Source organism: Balaenoptera musculus, chromosome 10 (assembly GCF_009873245.2).
Source record: "Balaenoptera musculus isolate JJ_BM4_2016_0621 chromosome 10, mBalMus1.pri.v3, whole genome shotgun sequence".
NCBI lineage: Eukaryota > Metazoa > Chordata > Mammalia > Artiodactyla > Balaenopteridae > Balaenoptera > Balaenoptera musculus.
In genome coordinates, this window is record NC_045794.1 from 10,282,361 (window position 1) to 10,297,772 (window position 15,412).

General features: G+C 43.9%; 1 protein-coding gene across 1 annotated transcript in view; it reads left to right on the top strand.

Moving 5' to 3' along the window:
• Positions 1 to 3,174: 3,174 nt before the first annotated feature.
• Positions 3,175 to 15,412, top strand: part of APOLD1 (apolipoprotein L domain containing 1) — a 50,331-nt gene continuing 38,093 nt past the window's right edge. The window contains exon 1 of the mRNA XM_036866549.1: positions 3,175 to 3,289. The gene's annotated coding sequence lies outside the window, so the exon portion shown is untranslated. The remainder of the gene's footprint in view (positions 3,290 to 15,412) is intronic.

Sequence of the window (15,412 nt, forward strand, 5' to 3'; positions counted from 1 at the left end):
AATTTCCTGGTTATAATCTACACAACCTAAAACTGGTTAATCTGAATACCGGATTTGAGGGTTTGAGGATCCCATATACACAGAGCAAAAATATTTTTTATTTAAATAAGAAAAAAAATTAAACACGACATTTTAAAGTCAGATTTATTAAGATAATCCCTGCAATTTGAAATTCTCATAAAATGTGGCTAAGGTGTAAGAGTGAATTATTTTTTCTAGGAATCTGCAAATGGTTAAATGCAAAAATCTGGATTTGGGTTGAATTGTTTCTCTCAAATACTTGGATTTAATTTATTGCACCCCAAAAGGGGCTCTAAACAAGATAATTTCAGCTTATTTTGACCCGAAATTGCTTATCAAAAAAAAAAAAAAAAAAAACAGGGTTGAGTCTCTTCGACTGCCAGGAAGGGAAAAGTAGGTCCTTTGGTGGCTGGGCCACATCTTCCAAGTTGGTATTATTTTAATTAAAGACTAAAGGTGTTTTTGTGATTCTATTCAAAACACGAAGGCAGGGTGTTTTTCAGGAAGAGACTGAGAAAGCAAGAAAAACAATTCAAAATGGGGAGGAAGGAGTGGAGAGTCAGGAAATAATGAAATAAATTCTCACTGAGCCAAAAAGGATACTTTAAAAAGTGTCTCTAACAGATAGGGGGGAAAGTCCTCTTCTAATTGCTGCTTATAACCCCTGTTTCTTTCCCAAAGAGCCATCTTTAATGTGAATTTTTAGAGATTGCGTTTTAGGAGTGCTGGGCCAGGAAGAAGTGGATGCTCGCCGCGCCAGGCACGTTCACAGGAACGCAGCCCCTAAAGTCACCGTGTCGGTCCTTCACGCGTTCTATGTCAAGTCTCCAAACGTGTCCCCGGGATTCGGAGCGTCCTCTCCCCGACCCCGGACTGCAGGGTCCACCGCGGGCGTCCCTCCGAGGGGATGCGGCCGCCGGCGCCAGCCACCCCCTACCCCGCTACCCCGGCCACTGCGCCGTCGTCTCTCCACCCTGCCCCGCAGCCCCGCGCCGGCCCGCCGCGGTAGTTGCGGGGTCAGGCTGGCTGGAGCCTCGGGACGAAAAGGCTATCAAGTCTAGCTCCTCGTCTGCAACTGGCGGCCCCCGCACCGCCCGGATCGCTGCGCGCAGTTCCCGCGCCCCGGGCGCCCGCAGGCCATGGAGGGCGGCTGCGCCTCGGCCCCCGCAGCTGGGCTGGGCGGTTTCTCCGAAACTTGCCTCCCTCATCATCTCTCCTCTGGGCTAAGAAAGAAGCGAAAACCCCCATTCCTCTCCACAATCAGACCCTGCACATCAGTACCCCGCCAACTCCAGGGCGCTGGGAAGATATGAGCGGAGGGGAGAACCTTTCCGAATTCGTGGACCCTCCAGGGCAGCAGCCCGCTCCCACCCCCACCCAAGGCTCCAATGATCCGCAGCCCCGCGCATTTCGAAAGGCTTCTCGGCTCGCCGGCGGCCCAGGAGGGCCGCAGCCGCGCGCAGGAGGGGCCGCGCGCCACTGCCGCTCGCGGGGGTCGCTTCCTCCCTTACACCCGCTCTGCCAAGTCCCCCGGTTGCATCCCCGCTGCCCAGTGCGGGGGACCAGGGCAGGGAAGAACTAGGAAACTGTGGGTCCAGGGGCATATAACTGGGGACGGAGGGGACCGTGGAAATCAACAGGAGGGGAGCGGGGCGGGCGGCCTTTCAGGCCACGGTGTGCCCACCGGCCGCGCGCCGGGACCTTTCCGGGCTGCCGAGGAACGCTGCCTTCGCCATTTCATCTTCACCCTCGTTAGCGTAGACACTTGCTCTTCCGAAGCTTTTTTGAATTGAAAGAAAGGTGTTTTGGAAGCTCGTCTAGGATCTGCGATCTGTTTTTCAGAGTACGAATTTTTTTTTTTTTTTTAAGTTTGCCATCTCTTTCACCTGGGCCACACCCTACGTTCGCTCCCCTCCCTCCCGGCCAAAATTAAGGTAAAAATTCTGCGAGCAGAGCTGGGCGGGGGGCTGGGTCAGAGGTTCCACGGTCACGCTAGACCCTCTCCTCCCCCGGGGAGGGGGGGTTGGTGGCACCCCCTGGATCTCGGCTCGCGGGGGGGTAGAGCGGGGTGGGTCAGCGCCAGCCAGACCCCGCAGAACCGAAAGTGTAGCATTTACACGTACACTCAAGTCCCCGTGCGGCCATCCGCGTCCCGGGCCTGTCTCGCGTGGGGACACACACAGAGGAGGCAGGAATCCCCAATTGAAAAATACAAAAAGGAATCGAGGCGTGCTGGGAGCCAAACGTCGACGCGCCTCAAAACGAACGTGAAGAAAAGGCAGGGAGAAGGGCGCGCAGCCGGGACGCGGGGCCGGGGGATTGCATCATTGCAGCTCCCCCTCCAGAAAATGGGCTCCGAACCGCGGCCACCATCATGGCGCTCGGGCCGGGCCGCGCTTCCCGTGCGCCTTCCCCGAGCGCTCTGGCCACGGGCACTGAGCCTCGAGCGAGCGTTCTGCAAACATGTCCCCCTTCTCTCTAGAGCGCCTGTCCCCCACCCCCTCCTTCCTTTTGTGTGCCTGTGGACGTGTGTGTGTGCGTGCGTCCCTGTAAGTGTGTGCGCGGACCAGAGAACTTGAAGATTTTTTTTTTTTCCTCTCTTTTTTCCCTCCCGTGCTGGTGGTTGTAAACTTGATTGGCATTGGCTGCACCCACTGACCCCTGCGCCGAGTCCACTGAAGATTTAAGGTGGATCCGAGAAGCTGCAGCTCCAGGCGGAGTCTCGAGCTTTAGCTAGTTTTGGAGGAAAAAAAAAAAAAAACCCCAAACCGTGCGCCCGCCGCGTTTTTACGAATCCCCTGCGGTACCAGCCCCCGCGCCCGCCCCGCCCGTCGCGCGCTGGCTCCGCCCCCCTCCCGCTTCTTCCCCATTGGCCCGCGAGAGCAGTTTGAATTTTTTTTTTTTTTTTTCTTTTGGATGCTTGTTTTCTCGTAAAAAAGACGGTGCCCCAGCTCGTGTGGCGAAATCTACTTCGGCGGCCCGAGGTGCGGTGTTGTAGCTGGTTTTGTGAAGGCAGGAGGGAGGAGGGTGGGCGGGGCTTCCGTTCCCAAATTTTATCCCGAAGAGCGGTAGACAGTGTGCGGGCGTGTTGGGGGGGGGGCCCTGGGGCCTCGGTGTACAATCTGGAGAAGCTCCGGCGGGGGCAGAGTGTAGGATAAAACGTTACTGGACGTCCAGGGCGCGTCGCTTCACCGGCTGCTGGCCAGAGGTACTAGGAGGCGCTGGCAGGAGCCCTGGCGAGGATGCACCTTTCCCCTGCCTTGGAAAGGTAGAACTGGGCAGGGCGGGAGGGTGAAGGTAGCCCGGAAAAGAACACTGTCTCATTTCCAAGGGAAAAAAGAAACAGAAGAAATACAATTATAGCAAAAATGTATTATTTCAAAGGTCACCCAGTCAGAATCCTTCAAAATCAGGCAGTCAGTATCATTTTTACTGAATTAAAAAAAAAAAGTTTTCTGTCTCTGATTTCCAGGGTGTTTTTGAGTAAGGAGAATGTTAAAATAAAATCGAGATAGGGATTAAGACTTTGAAAGTGCCTCTGATTTCTGGGTCTGAAATTGATTCTTTTGATACAGTACTTTACCATTTAGGATAATGTTATTTGTAATACAGGTCTAATACAAGTAATATCCTTCCTGAATTTATAACCCAGTTATGTTTCACTTTACTGTGAAAATTTTAAAAGTTTATGATAATTCGAATTATTCTCCAAATCACTGAATCTCCAGATTAGTGAAGTTAGCATATGTACAGTTTTTTTGGGTCCGTTACTCTTGTTGCAGTGTGGCTGACGATTTTAACCAGATGTCCAGACCCAGCCTTCAGTCTAACTGTTCCTATCCTGTCCAACCTACAGTCCATTTTTTAGTACTAAACTCCCCCAATACTTCCTAACCCAACTAACCCCTTAAGGTTAGCCCAAACCAGCCAGACTCCTCAGACCACCATAATCCAACCTGCTTGTGCCCTTAGCAAGGACTTTTGGGAGTTAAGATTGTCCCCCAATGGACTGGCTAGCCTCAGGAAGCAGTGATGTCCTCATTCCTGGAAATGCCAGTCAAGTACTAGTCTGGATGACCCCTTAATAGGGAAATTGTAGAAAAGATTCAAATATCAAGTGAATATTAGGACTAGTGATTTTGAAAGTCTGTTCCAGACCCTTGAGATACTGTATTTCCAAACTTGGAGTTTCTGGATATCTACTAAATCAAGCCATTTGCCTTGCTCATTACCATTTTCTAGAGTTGTGCTATCCAGTATCCAGAAGCCATATGTGGCTATCAAGCACTTGAATGTGACTAGTCCAAATTGAGATGTGCTATGTGTGAAATATACTCAGGGTTTCCAAGAATTAGTATGAAAAAGAGTGTTAAATATCTCATTAATAATTTTTATATTGATTACATGTTGAAATAATCATATTTTTGGTTATTGGGTTAAAAATATTAAATTTAATTTCATCTGTTTCTTTTTAACTTTTTTTTTAGTGTGGTTACTAGGCAATTAAAAAAAAAAACTCAAACATGATTTTATTTTTATTTTATTTTTTTAATTTTTTGGCCCTGCCTTCCGGCATGTGGCATCTTAGTTCCCCAACCAGGGATTGAACCCATGCCCCCTGCAGTGGAAGCTCAGAGTCTTAACCACTGAACCTCCAGGGAAGTCCCTAGACAGTTTTAATTTGTAGATGTGACTCGCATTATATACTTCTATTTGGACGTTGCTGTTCTAGACCAACACCCATGGTAACTCGAAGCCCCATCTTTGAGATTGGTGGCTGATAATACTGAGGAGTAGCTGATAACTTGTAGCTGCCATCCTAAGTTCTCAAGTTAAATCAAGGCCCAAACTCAGCCTCAGGAACCCTTAAAGAATTCTACCAACACCTAACACCTATGGTTTAATCTGTAACACATAGTACTTGTTTTGGGTCCAGCCCATGGAAATATGGTACAGCTCTGTCTGATTAAATCAGACTTGATCACAGCTTTCCACATTTATGTAGAGAACATGGGAGAACCAATATGTTAGGAATGACTCTGGAAAAAAAATTTAGATCCCAAACAAAGTCTCCATGAGTAACTTTTCACTAGCACTTGTCAGCAGAGAGGAAGGTGGTGGGGAGATGGAGCAGTTTCTCATTCTATGATTGCACCTCTATTAGAAGATTGGAACGAATGAGAAGGTGTGCTATGTTTTTGGATAGGTATATGCAAAATGATAAAGATGGCAATAAATTTATACCTTTTAAACTAAATTTGTACCTTTGCGCTAAATTCTAAATCTGATCATCCTATTTTGTTCCATTGTTCAATCAGTTTAAACACTGAGGACCATTTTATTTTAATTACTGTAAGTTTAGAATAGTTATAATTACTCATAGCACTAATCCTCCACACCCCAACCAGTACCTTTACTCTTCTCTTTTTCAGAATTTTCCTGGCTTCTTTGCTTGCCTCTCCTCCCCACCCCCCCAACCCTGATGGATTTAAAATGAATTTTGTCTAGTTGCAAATTCCTGTTGTGTTAAAATAAATAAATAAAGTGGGATCCTTATCTCCCACTTCATACCAGATAAATTCCTCAAGAATTAAAGAGTGAAAAAAAAAAAAAAAAAAAAGGCATAGACATACGAGAAGAGATCTCAGAGAATTTTTAAAGATATAATCTCAGAGTGAGGAAGGTCTTTCTAAGTATGACACAACACATAAAATCCATAATCTGAGTCTCTCCAAAATCATTACCTTATTCTGGCTTTCCCTTCATATTCATAAATTCAATGACATAAAAATATTCTGCATGGAAAACCCACCATAGAAAGTCAAAAGACAGTGACATGGTGGTGAGAGTTGCACCGCAATGTGAATGTACTTAATGCCACTGAACTGTACATTTAAAAACGGTTAAAATGGGAAATTTTATGTTATGTTGTAATTAACTATAATAGTAAATAAATAAATATGCAGCTACAGTGGTCCCCCATTACAGTGGATGTCTGAAACCGAGGGTAGTACCGAAACCTATATATACCATGTTTTTTCCTAAACTAAGGAGCAGGTAGCATATACAGGATGGATACGCTGGACAAAGGGATGATTTTTGTCCTGGGTGGGGAGGAGCCAGACTATTGAGAGATTTCATCATGCTACTCAGAAGGTCCTGCAATTTAAAACCTATGAATTGTTTATTTCTGGAATTTTCCTTGTAATATATCTGGATTCTGGTTAACCATGGGTAACTGAAACTGAGAAAATCAAAAACTCGGATAAGGAGAAACTACTGTACTGGAAGAATTTTAAAGTTCATCCATGTTCCATCTAAAAGAATCTCACAGGATTCTGGATCCCATCCTTTTTGAGGCTCTGAAATGAGACTGCTTGGGGTCGAGTCCTATTTACCTAACTTACTGCCTGTGAGACCCTTTTGCAAGTTACTTCATCTTTTATAGTTTCTATTTCTTTAGCTATATAATGAGGATGCTTATAGCTCTCTCAGAGGGTTATTAATACTGTTTGGTGGGATAATGTGTGTGCAGTACTTAGCACAGTACCTGGTATATAATAAATAATAACCATTATTTACATAATTAATAGGGACATCCAGGGGTTTTTTTTGGCCATGCCACGCAGCATGCGGGATCTTAGTTCCCTGACCAAGGATCAACCCTGTGCCCCCTGCAGTGGAAGCTCGGAGTCCTAAGCACTGGCCCTCCAGGGAATTCCCCGAGACATCCAGTTCTTATTCTGGATTCTCAAGTAACCACAACCAGCACTATACTAACCTTGTAAACATATTTTCTCATTTTTAATTACTGCTATTGTTACCCTTAAGAAGAACAAATAATTTTGGAGGGGGGTGGTAATTTAATAAACAGAATGAATATACTGCAAAAACTGGTTGAAATGGTAAGTTTAATGTATATTTTACCACAATTTTTTTTTTAAAGTTTAAAAAATAAGGCATTTGTGGGAGTTCCCTGGTGGTCTGGTGGTTAGAATTCCAGGCTTTCACTGGTGTGGCCTGGGTTCAATCCCTGGTCGAGTAACTGAGATTCCACAAGTCACATGGTGTTGTCAAAAAAAAAAAAAAAAGGCATTTGTTGACTCTAGGGCCATCTCTAATTATCTTAGAAAGGATCTGGTATAGAGTTGTTTGTGTTACTAAATCAATAACACTCACACCCATACACAAAGACAATGGCAAACTGGAAAAAATGTTGGCAACCCATATATCAAAGGGCTAATTTCCCTGATAAATAAAGAGTTTCTACAAATCAATGAGTAAAAGCAAACAAAACAGCAGAAAAGTAAGCAAAGGTTGTGACCACAATTTTCAGAAAAGGAAACACAAAAGGCTCTTAAAATGTGAAAACATGCTCAATTGTAATGTAAGACTATGGGATAAAAGTTACATACAGAATATATAAGTTTAGGTAGAGTTACAGTTAGCGTCACTCAGATACAAAGTGGGCCATTATCGTTTCTTGATAGTGTAACATTTGCTTCCCTCCCTTCTATCCAAAGCTGAGTGATTTTTTCCAGCTTCAATGATAACCAGAGAAGCAAGGAGTTTGCATATGTGGAAGCCATGACCACCTTTCAAATTCAGTGTGAAATCCCTCTCATCCAAACTGTCTAATTTTTGGCTTATTGGCATCACCTTACTTTGCCCATAGATACCCCCAGAATCAGCCTCCTAAAACAAGTACAACGACCTTTCTCAATACATCTCATCCATTCCTGCTTTTAATGCCTGTATATCGTTGGATAACCTGAGTTTCTACAAAATCATTGCTTTATTCTGGCTTTCCCTTCAAGTTCTCTATTCTTTTAAAAGGCTTCAAGCAGAATTTATTATATGATAAACATGAAATGTCAAATCAGTAGAGAGAGACAATATTATGGAATAATTGGTGTTAGGTTATAGCTTATCATGTGGGAAAAATGCTAAATCCCTCCTACACACACATATACACACATATTGTATTTTATGTTATGTACTGTGGGTTTAGTCTTTCATTTAGCAGTTCTACAAATTTAGGAAAATAATCACATGTATGACTAAATATATATTTACCAGAATGATCGCTGTTTGTTTAAAAGGAAACAAACAAGTAAATGACCAAACAACCTCCCCTTTGCTATAGGATTACAGGATTGATTATTTGATTGAACCAACTATAGAATATACAAGAATGACACAGATTGCAGCTATTAAAACACCCCAGGTAGCTTTATATGTATGAATAGGAAAAGTCCCTAATACTAAGCCAGGCACAGAACAATATTTATAGTATGATCCCATTTTTGTAAAAAAAAAATTTTAACTCATATATATGCATGGACCCGGCCTGAAAGGTTACCTCTCCAATTTCTGAGAGGGGGAGTATGAAGAGACTTTCACTTTATACATTTCATTATTGGTTGTATTTTTTTTTATATTTATTTTTTAAAATTTATTTTATTTTTTTTCTTTAATTTTTGGCTGCATTGGTTCTTAGTTGTGGCACGCGGGCTCTCATTGCGGTGCGTGGGCTTCTCTCTAGTTGCGGTGTGCGGGTTGTTTTTCTCTCTCTAGTTGTGGTGCGTGGGCTCCAGGGCGCATGGGCTCTGTAGTTTGCGGCTTGCGGGCTCTCTAGTTGAGGCATGCGAGCTCAGTAGTTGTGGCGCATGGGCTTAGTTGCCCCGTGACATGTGGAGTCTCAGTTCCGTGACCAGGGATGGAACCTGCATCCCCTGCATTGGAAGGCAGATTCTTTACCACTGGACCACCAGGGAAGTCCCTGTTGTATTTTTTATAATGGATTTTAACAAGAAAAAAAACATAAAGATATTTCAAATTTGAAAAATAATTATCCTGATAACTCTTGAACACAGAGTAAGTTTCTCTTTGTCTCATACAGTCTCTTTTCAGACATTAGCAAAGAACAAGGCATTTCTAGAATTCATTTCCTCTCCATTTTTCTATTTAGTTTCAGATATCGTTAAATGCATATATGAGTTCTGAGGAGTGTGTGTGTTTGGGTGTACGGTGTTGCTTCCAGGGCACATGAGAGGTGTAAATATCATCCCCACTGACTCAGGGGTATCTTAACAAACCATGGAAAACTGAGCCTGTTCCATCTTTTTTGCCACATGGGATCCCATTGGTAATATTATCCCGAACCTCACATTCCTTGATCTTTGGCATTTGGCATCAACTCCCTGCCATAGTTTAGTTGCTTAGGACCTAGTGCTGGGGAGATCGTTTTAAATTTCAAGTTAGTAGGCCAGTCTTGAGCTGTCACGCTCCATGGGACTGACCTGGGGCAAAACTTAGAAACCTCACAGTACCCGGAATGGGAGATCACTGCATCCAGTCTTCATTGGACAGATGAGAAAATTCGAACCCATGATTTCCTGTAACGTGGAGAAGTTAAATAAGATGATTTATAGGTTCCTTCTGGCTTACAATTCTGGGATTCCTGTTTCCTAGTCCAGATCACACATTCCATCCCTGTGGATCAGGTTATTTTCCAGGGAAGCTAGATTCCTGATTTTTGGCCACAAACCACATATTCACAGGAGTCGAAGGAAGATGACAGTACAGGAGTATAGGCTGAACCGTTAACATGTATTATCTTACCAGAAAAAGGCATGTGAAGGTATAACTTCGTGGTTGCTCAGCGGTGCCAAACACTGCTTCACCGTTGCCTGAATATCATGGAGCCCCTTCTAAGGGCCAAGCTCTGTGTCTTCAACGTGGCAGACAGGAGCACTGCCCTCATGAAGCCGCAGGCCATTGGAGGAGACGGACAAGGAGTCATAGCCATGATTGCTAATGAGTGTTCGCCATGATTGCTAATGAGTGTTCTGAACGATGAGTGCTGTGAAGGAACCTCGGAGCTTCTGCTTTGTGCTCCAACAGTTTGGGCCCTACACAAAGGTGTCCAGCCGAGGTATCAGGCAGGGGCTGAAGTCCAAATGCCAACCCCAGGCCAGTCTGTGTTCACCAAAAAGAAATAAGCCTTTAAAAATCCGTCCCTCTCTGTGGTGCCTTCTGCAGTCCCCCATGTTGTAGTGGCCGCCCTGGAGGATGCCGTAAGAATTTGGGACACAGGGTCTCACCTAGTGGTGGGGACCAGTGGGACGAAGAGTGATCCAGGCAGAGCCCTGCCCAAGGCCCCAAGTCTGGGAAGGCCTTTGAGGAAGTGAAAGAAGGTGCTTGTGGCTGGGATGCATCAAACGGGGCTAAGCAGGGCTGATCAGGGCTCAGACTGGAGCGGCAAGTCCACACAACGATGGGCTTTTAAAACCACGTTAGGAATGGTGGACTTTACGTCAAGGTGCAATGGGAAACCATTGGATAACTGAAGAGAGTGACTTCAATTAAGCTTAAATTAAACTCTCTCATTTCCTCCTTTTGTCTAATTCTTTTCAAAACCCTTAGTCTCATATTGGGATCATTCCAATAGGGTGTGGGAAAGAAAGTCCAGGCTCAGAACCTTTGAGATGCTGCTCAACATACACAAAATTAAAAACCATTTAAAAACTCTGGCCTCAGTGAGTGAAGGAGACGTGAGGTCCTTGGACCATCAGAGCAGATGCCAGTCCCAGCTGATTTATTTCAGGTTTTGAAGGAGGACCCAAGCAAGTCCCATGGCCTGGTGTTGGTCTGCTGAATCGGCCAACTGATTTACTTCTGCTTCTTCTGCTACAGATTCAGCTTGCATTCTCTTCATTGTCACAGTGAGCTGGCTGCTTGTGTCGTTTTACGGACCAGTCCACATTTTGTCCTTTGCTGGTACAGTTGGTGTGAAGCTTCTAAGCTAGTGAACAGCTTAGGGGTGAATATGGAATCATTTTCTTCAAAAAAGCTCAGCATTTTAGTCTTTCATCTTGACTGAGCAACTGGATTCAGTGTTCACGAATACTTTGGCCAAATGATTCATTATTTACATGTTTGGTTTTGGAAAGTGACTTCAAAAGAGGAAAAATAAAAATGGACAACCCACGGGGATTTTTGTTGCTGTTTGGTTTTTTTCAATTGAAGATTAGTAAAACAGAGACCTCTGCTGGCTAAACTGTTACAGTGACCTAACATTGGTCCATGTCCGTTAAGCTTTCACAGGTGGTGTTGGCAAATTGATTGCTCACAGTTTGTTCATTATCTCTGCTATCAACTCAGCTTCTTTTGGAGCTGGTCTAAGTGACCTGTAATTCCCAGCTCCAATCACAGTTGTTTCTGCTTCAGTCTTTGGTGTTAGGCTTTCAAATTTCTCAAAAATAATAGCCCTACCTGTCAGCCGCAGCCAAAACCCAGGCCTGAAATACCTCCTGTATCTTATCTTCTCTGTTTCCTTTCACTCTTCTGCCCTCCAGCTCCCTTCCTCCTCTCTTGCCAGTAAAATAAAATAAAACAAGTCTTCACTCAAAAGAGAGAACTGCTGATGGAAAGTGAGAAGGAGGGAACAAAACCCTTATCTCTAGCATATCCTCACCTGGCTCTGGAGGCCTGGGGCCCAGGGTTGGAGTTATATACCTGAGAAGAGCTGTGAATCCCATTAGCATCTTCTGATGGATTTGTGTGACCGTGGGAATGTGAGATTTGGTGAATGGGAGACCGAGGACACTGCAGAGTGTAGAGGGTGGTTACATGTGAGGAGAAAGGGGAATGTCTTCAGGAGACCTTTTGTTTGTCAACAATAAAAACAATGATCTGGGGCTTCCCTGGTGGCGCAGTGGTTAAGAATCCACCTGCCAATGCAGGGAACACGGGTTCGAGCCCTGGTCCGGGAAGATCCCACATGCCGCGGAGCAACTAAGCCCGTGCACCACAAGTGCTGAACCTGTGCTCTAGAGCCCGTGCTCTGCAACAAGAGAAGCCACCGCAGCGAGAAGCCCGCCCGCTCACCGCAACTAGAGAAAAGCCCACGGGCAGCAACAAAGACCTAATGCAGCCAAAAATGAATGAATAAATTTATGTTAAAAAAAAGATACTATTAAAAAACAAAAGATCTGTGCCTACTGTGTGCCAGGCCCTGAGCCAAGCCTGTGACGTACCTTAATTTTTTCTTGCTTTTCCTCTCTATTGACAATCTTAAGAACACTTTTCTATGGAAAAAAAAAAAATAGTATATGGGAAGAACTTAGAACAAGGCCGGCATAGAAATAATAATTATGTGTGTGTTTGCTATTTTATCATTATATTTTTACTCTGGAATATGCCACCACCCCTGCACACGAGAAGTGGCCTTTCTGTGCTGCTAGAGTAGGTCCTACGCTCACGGCTAGAATAGCGTCTCCTGCCCTCTGGAGCAGAGCAGCAGAGATGCCTCTGGTTTGGCACGTTGCTTCCACACAATGGCCTGCATTTCCTGTCTTCCCACACCTAACCCACTCTTACTCCTTTATTTATTCTCATATATTTTTTTGGCCACGCAGACTGGCATGCATGCGGGATCTTAGTTCCCCGACCAGGGATCTGACCCGCGCCCCCTGCAGTGCAAGCACCAGAGTCTTAACCACTGGACGGCCAGGGAAGTCCCCTCATTCTCATACTTTCAACAACCTCTTCCGGATTGACTGACGCATGAGGGTCAGTATCAAGTTATTTTATTATCATGTTATATAATAATGTTAATGTATCAAGTGATAATCATTTTAATGCTCATTAACGCTAAGCTCATCTCGCCCACACCACTCCTCTGAGAAAACTGAGGTCCAGAGAGGTTGTCAGTGGCTCAAGGTGACCCAACCAGTGGGTGGCTGAGGCAGGGCTGGAACCCAGATCTCCCGGATTCGGCCCTCCCTGTATGACACCTGCACTCTCCTTGTTCTGCATTGGGCAAGAGACGCTTTTTACTTGTATCTTCTGCTCCCTTCTCAGGTTGCCTATCATCCCGTTTTCTAAGGCCCTCACTCCTCCCTGCTGCACACAGGGAACCCAGGTCATCAGCACAGCCACTAGGCAGCTTCTCTGGCCAGCCGGGGACAGCCCTTCCTCCTTCTCCTCAACTTATTTATTCTGTTCGGGCCTTGTCAGGGCACTGACAAATCACTTAACTCACACATTTACCAAAAGATGTTTGTAGGCTTTTATCCTTCTCTGAAATGCCTCCTGATCTTGGCATTTCTATGCTGCTTGATAGTGTTGAGTATTTTTTTTTGTGTGGATGCTATAAATTTCCATATGTTAGAAGTTGCCTTATACGTATTTGAACTCTCCCTGCTCCCTCAGCATATTTCCTTTTACTGCAAATATAGTCTCTTAACAGAATAAATCTCTATAAATTAGGCGTTTGGGATTAACATATACACGCTACTATATACAAAGATAGGTAAACAACAAGGACCTACTGTTTAGCCGAAGGCACTGTATTCAATACCTTGTGATAACCTATAAGGGAAAAGAATCTGAAAAAGTACATATATATATATATCTGAATCATTTTGCTGTACACTTGAAGCTAACACAACATTGTACATTAACTATACTTCAATTAAAAAAATAAAGAAAACAACCCAGAATAAATCCCTAACTCTGGGAATTTCAGGTACCGTGGCAAGCGAATTATAGAGATATTTTAAAGCAGGGTGTCAGTTTAAGAGTCGCAATTTACACCTTATAGTTTCTAATATGATGCCCTGGGTGTACTGTTAAAATCTACTAAAGTTTTGTAAATGATAAATCGCCCTGCTTCAGTACTGCTGCCAAATTAATTCATTTGTGGATCTAGCAGTTATTTAAAGAGGGTTCATGAAGTATGCTGGACTGTGTTAGACCCTGAAGGCATCTGAAACGAAGTTTGACATCTGCCTGTCTGCCTCCTTCTGGCTGCCTAGAAGGTGGATAAGATGGACGCAACTTGAGGAGGCATCCTTTGTTCCTGAGCATAGAAGGTGCATTGTGGAGCAGAAAGATACAGGAGCTCTAGGCGATGCCGTACCAGCTCTGCATTGCTTATCTCCAGGATTCCTTTAAAAGAAAAGAAAAATAAACTTTTATCTTGTTTAAGCCACTATTATTTCTGGGCTGTGTTACTAGCTGCCAAATGCGAATCTTAACTGATATAGAAGTCCTTGAGGATTTTTGAGCAAGGGACTATTCTGATTGGTAGCTATGCAAGAGACTGATTCGGGGAGCGGGGGTGTTCCAGGGCATACAAAGAGATAAAGTTGGCTTGGCAGGTGGGACACATAGTGGGGGGAGACTTTGAATGAGGAGAATACACATCTTGCACAGGGTCATTGATTTCGTTTTTCTTTTCCCCAGGACACCTCTGCTCAACTCCAGTTATACGGTGGTGATTTAAATATGTAGTTATTGAGTAATTTGCATTCTGTTCTTGTCCAGAGGCCTGAAAGCTCTGGAGACTGAGAAGATGGGTACTCTTTGTATCTTAAAAAGAAGCAGGCAAAAGCTGGAACCGGAAAAGAGTATCAGTGTTACATTAAAGTGAAGTTATTATGTTTTCAGAACTCCTGCAGGCATTTTCAAGGAAAGGAACTTTTGTTACATGTGATTGTCTAATCAAGATACATTTGAAATGTATCCACTAGTGGATAGCAACTGTAAATAATATTTTAAAAAGATATCTTGGAGTAACTTTCAGAGTAAAGATAATTTTATGTGCTAAAACTTTCTAAAAGGGGAAAATTTTATTTTATTAACTTACTCTAGGACTCCCCTCGCGGCCCAGTGGTTAAGATGCTGCGCTTCCAGTGCAGCGGGCGCGGGTTCGAACCCTGGTGGGGGAACTAAGATCCCACATGCCGCGTAGCCAAAAAAAAAAAAAAAAACAACTTACTCTAAGCTTCATGTAATCACACTGAGTAGCAGCTGTCTCTTCATAGTAAACTTTTCATCTTGAGGTTGGGTAGGTAATTTCATACCTCTTAGATGAGAAGAAATTTTACTATTGTTTAAATGGCTTATAAAAACATGATCATGTAGCTATAATATAACATAACTTCCCTCTGAACTAGATGTACTAACTTAATATCGCAATCTCTGTTTCCTTAAAGATGGGTTGGCAGTTCCAGAGTTTCTTCTAACTCTGGCTTGAACAGGGAATTAGAAGTCTTAATGCAACTACAAATGTCAAGTTCCCTTAAGGCAGTGGCCTTCAGCCTTTCTCCCCACTCCTCACGTGGAAGGGCAGATGTGCCCAGTATTACCTGGAAATTCTTGCTCGTTAATTATGTCTTACCACCCTTTCCCCTCATTTGGAAAAAATACAACTAGAATGCAAGTAACTGAATAGATATTAGGTTGTAGCCTGGACCATCTGTTGCAAACTTCTATACTTTTTCTACCAACTCAATTTTAATAGTCACATAGGATTATTTCCAGTTTATAGTGAGAAGAAATACAAAAAATGATTCCAAATGTTAGGTTTTGAGTTACACCT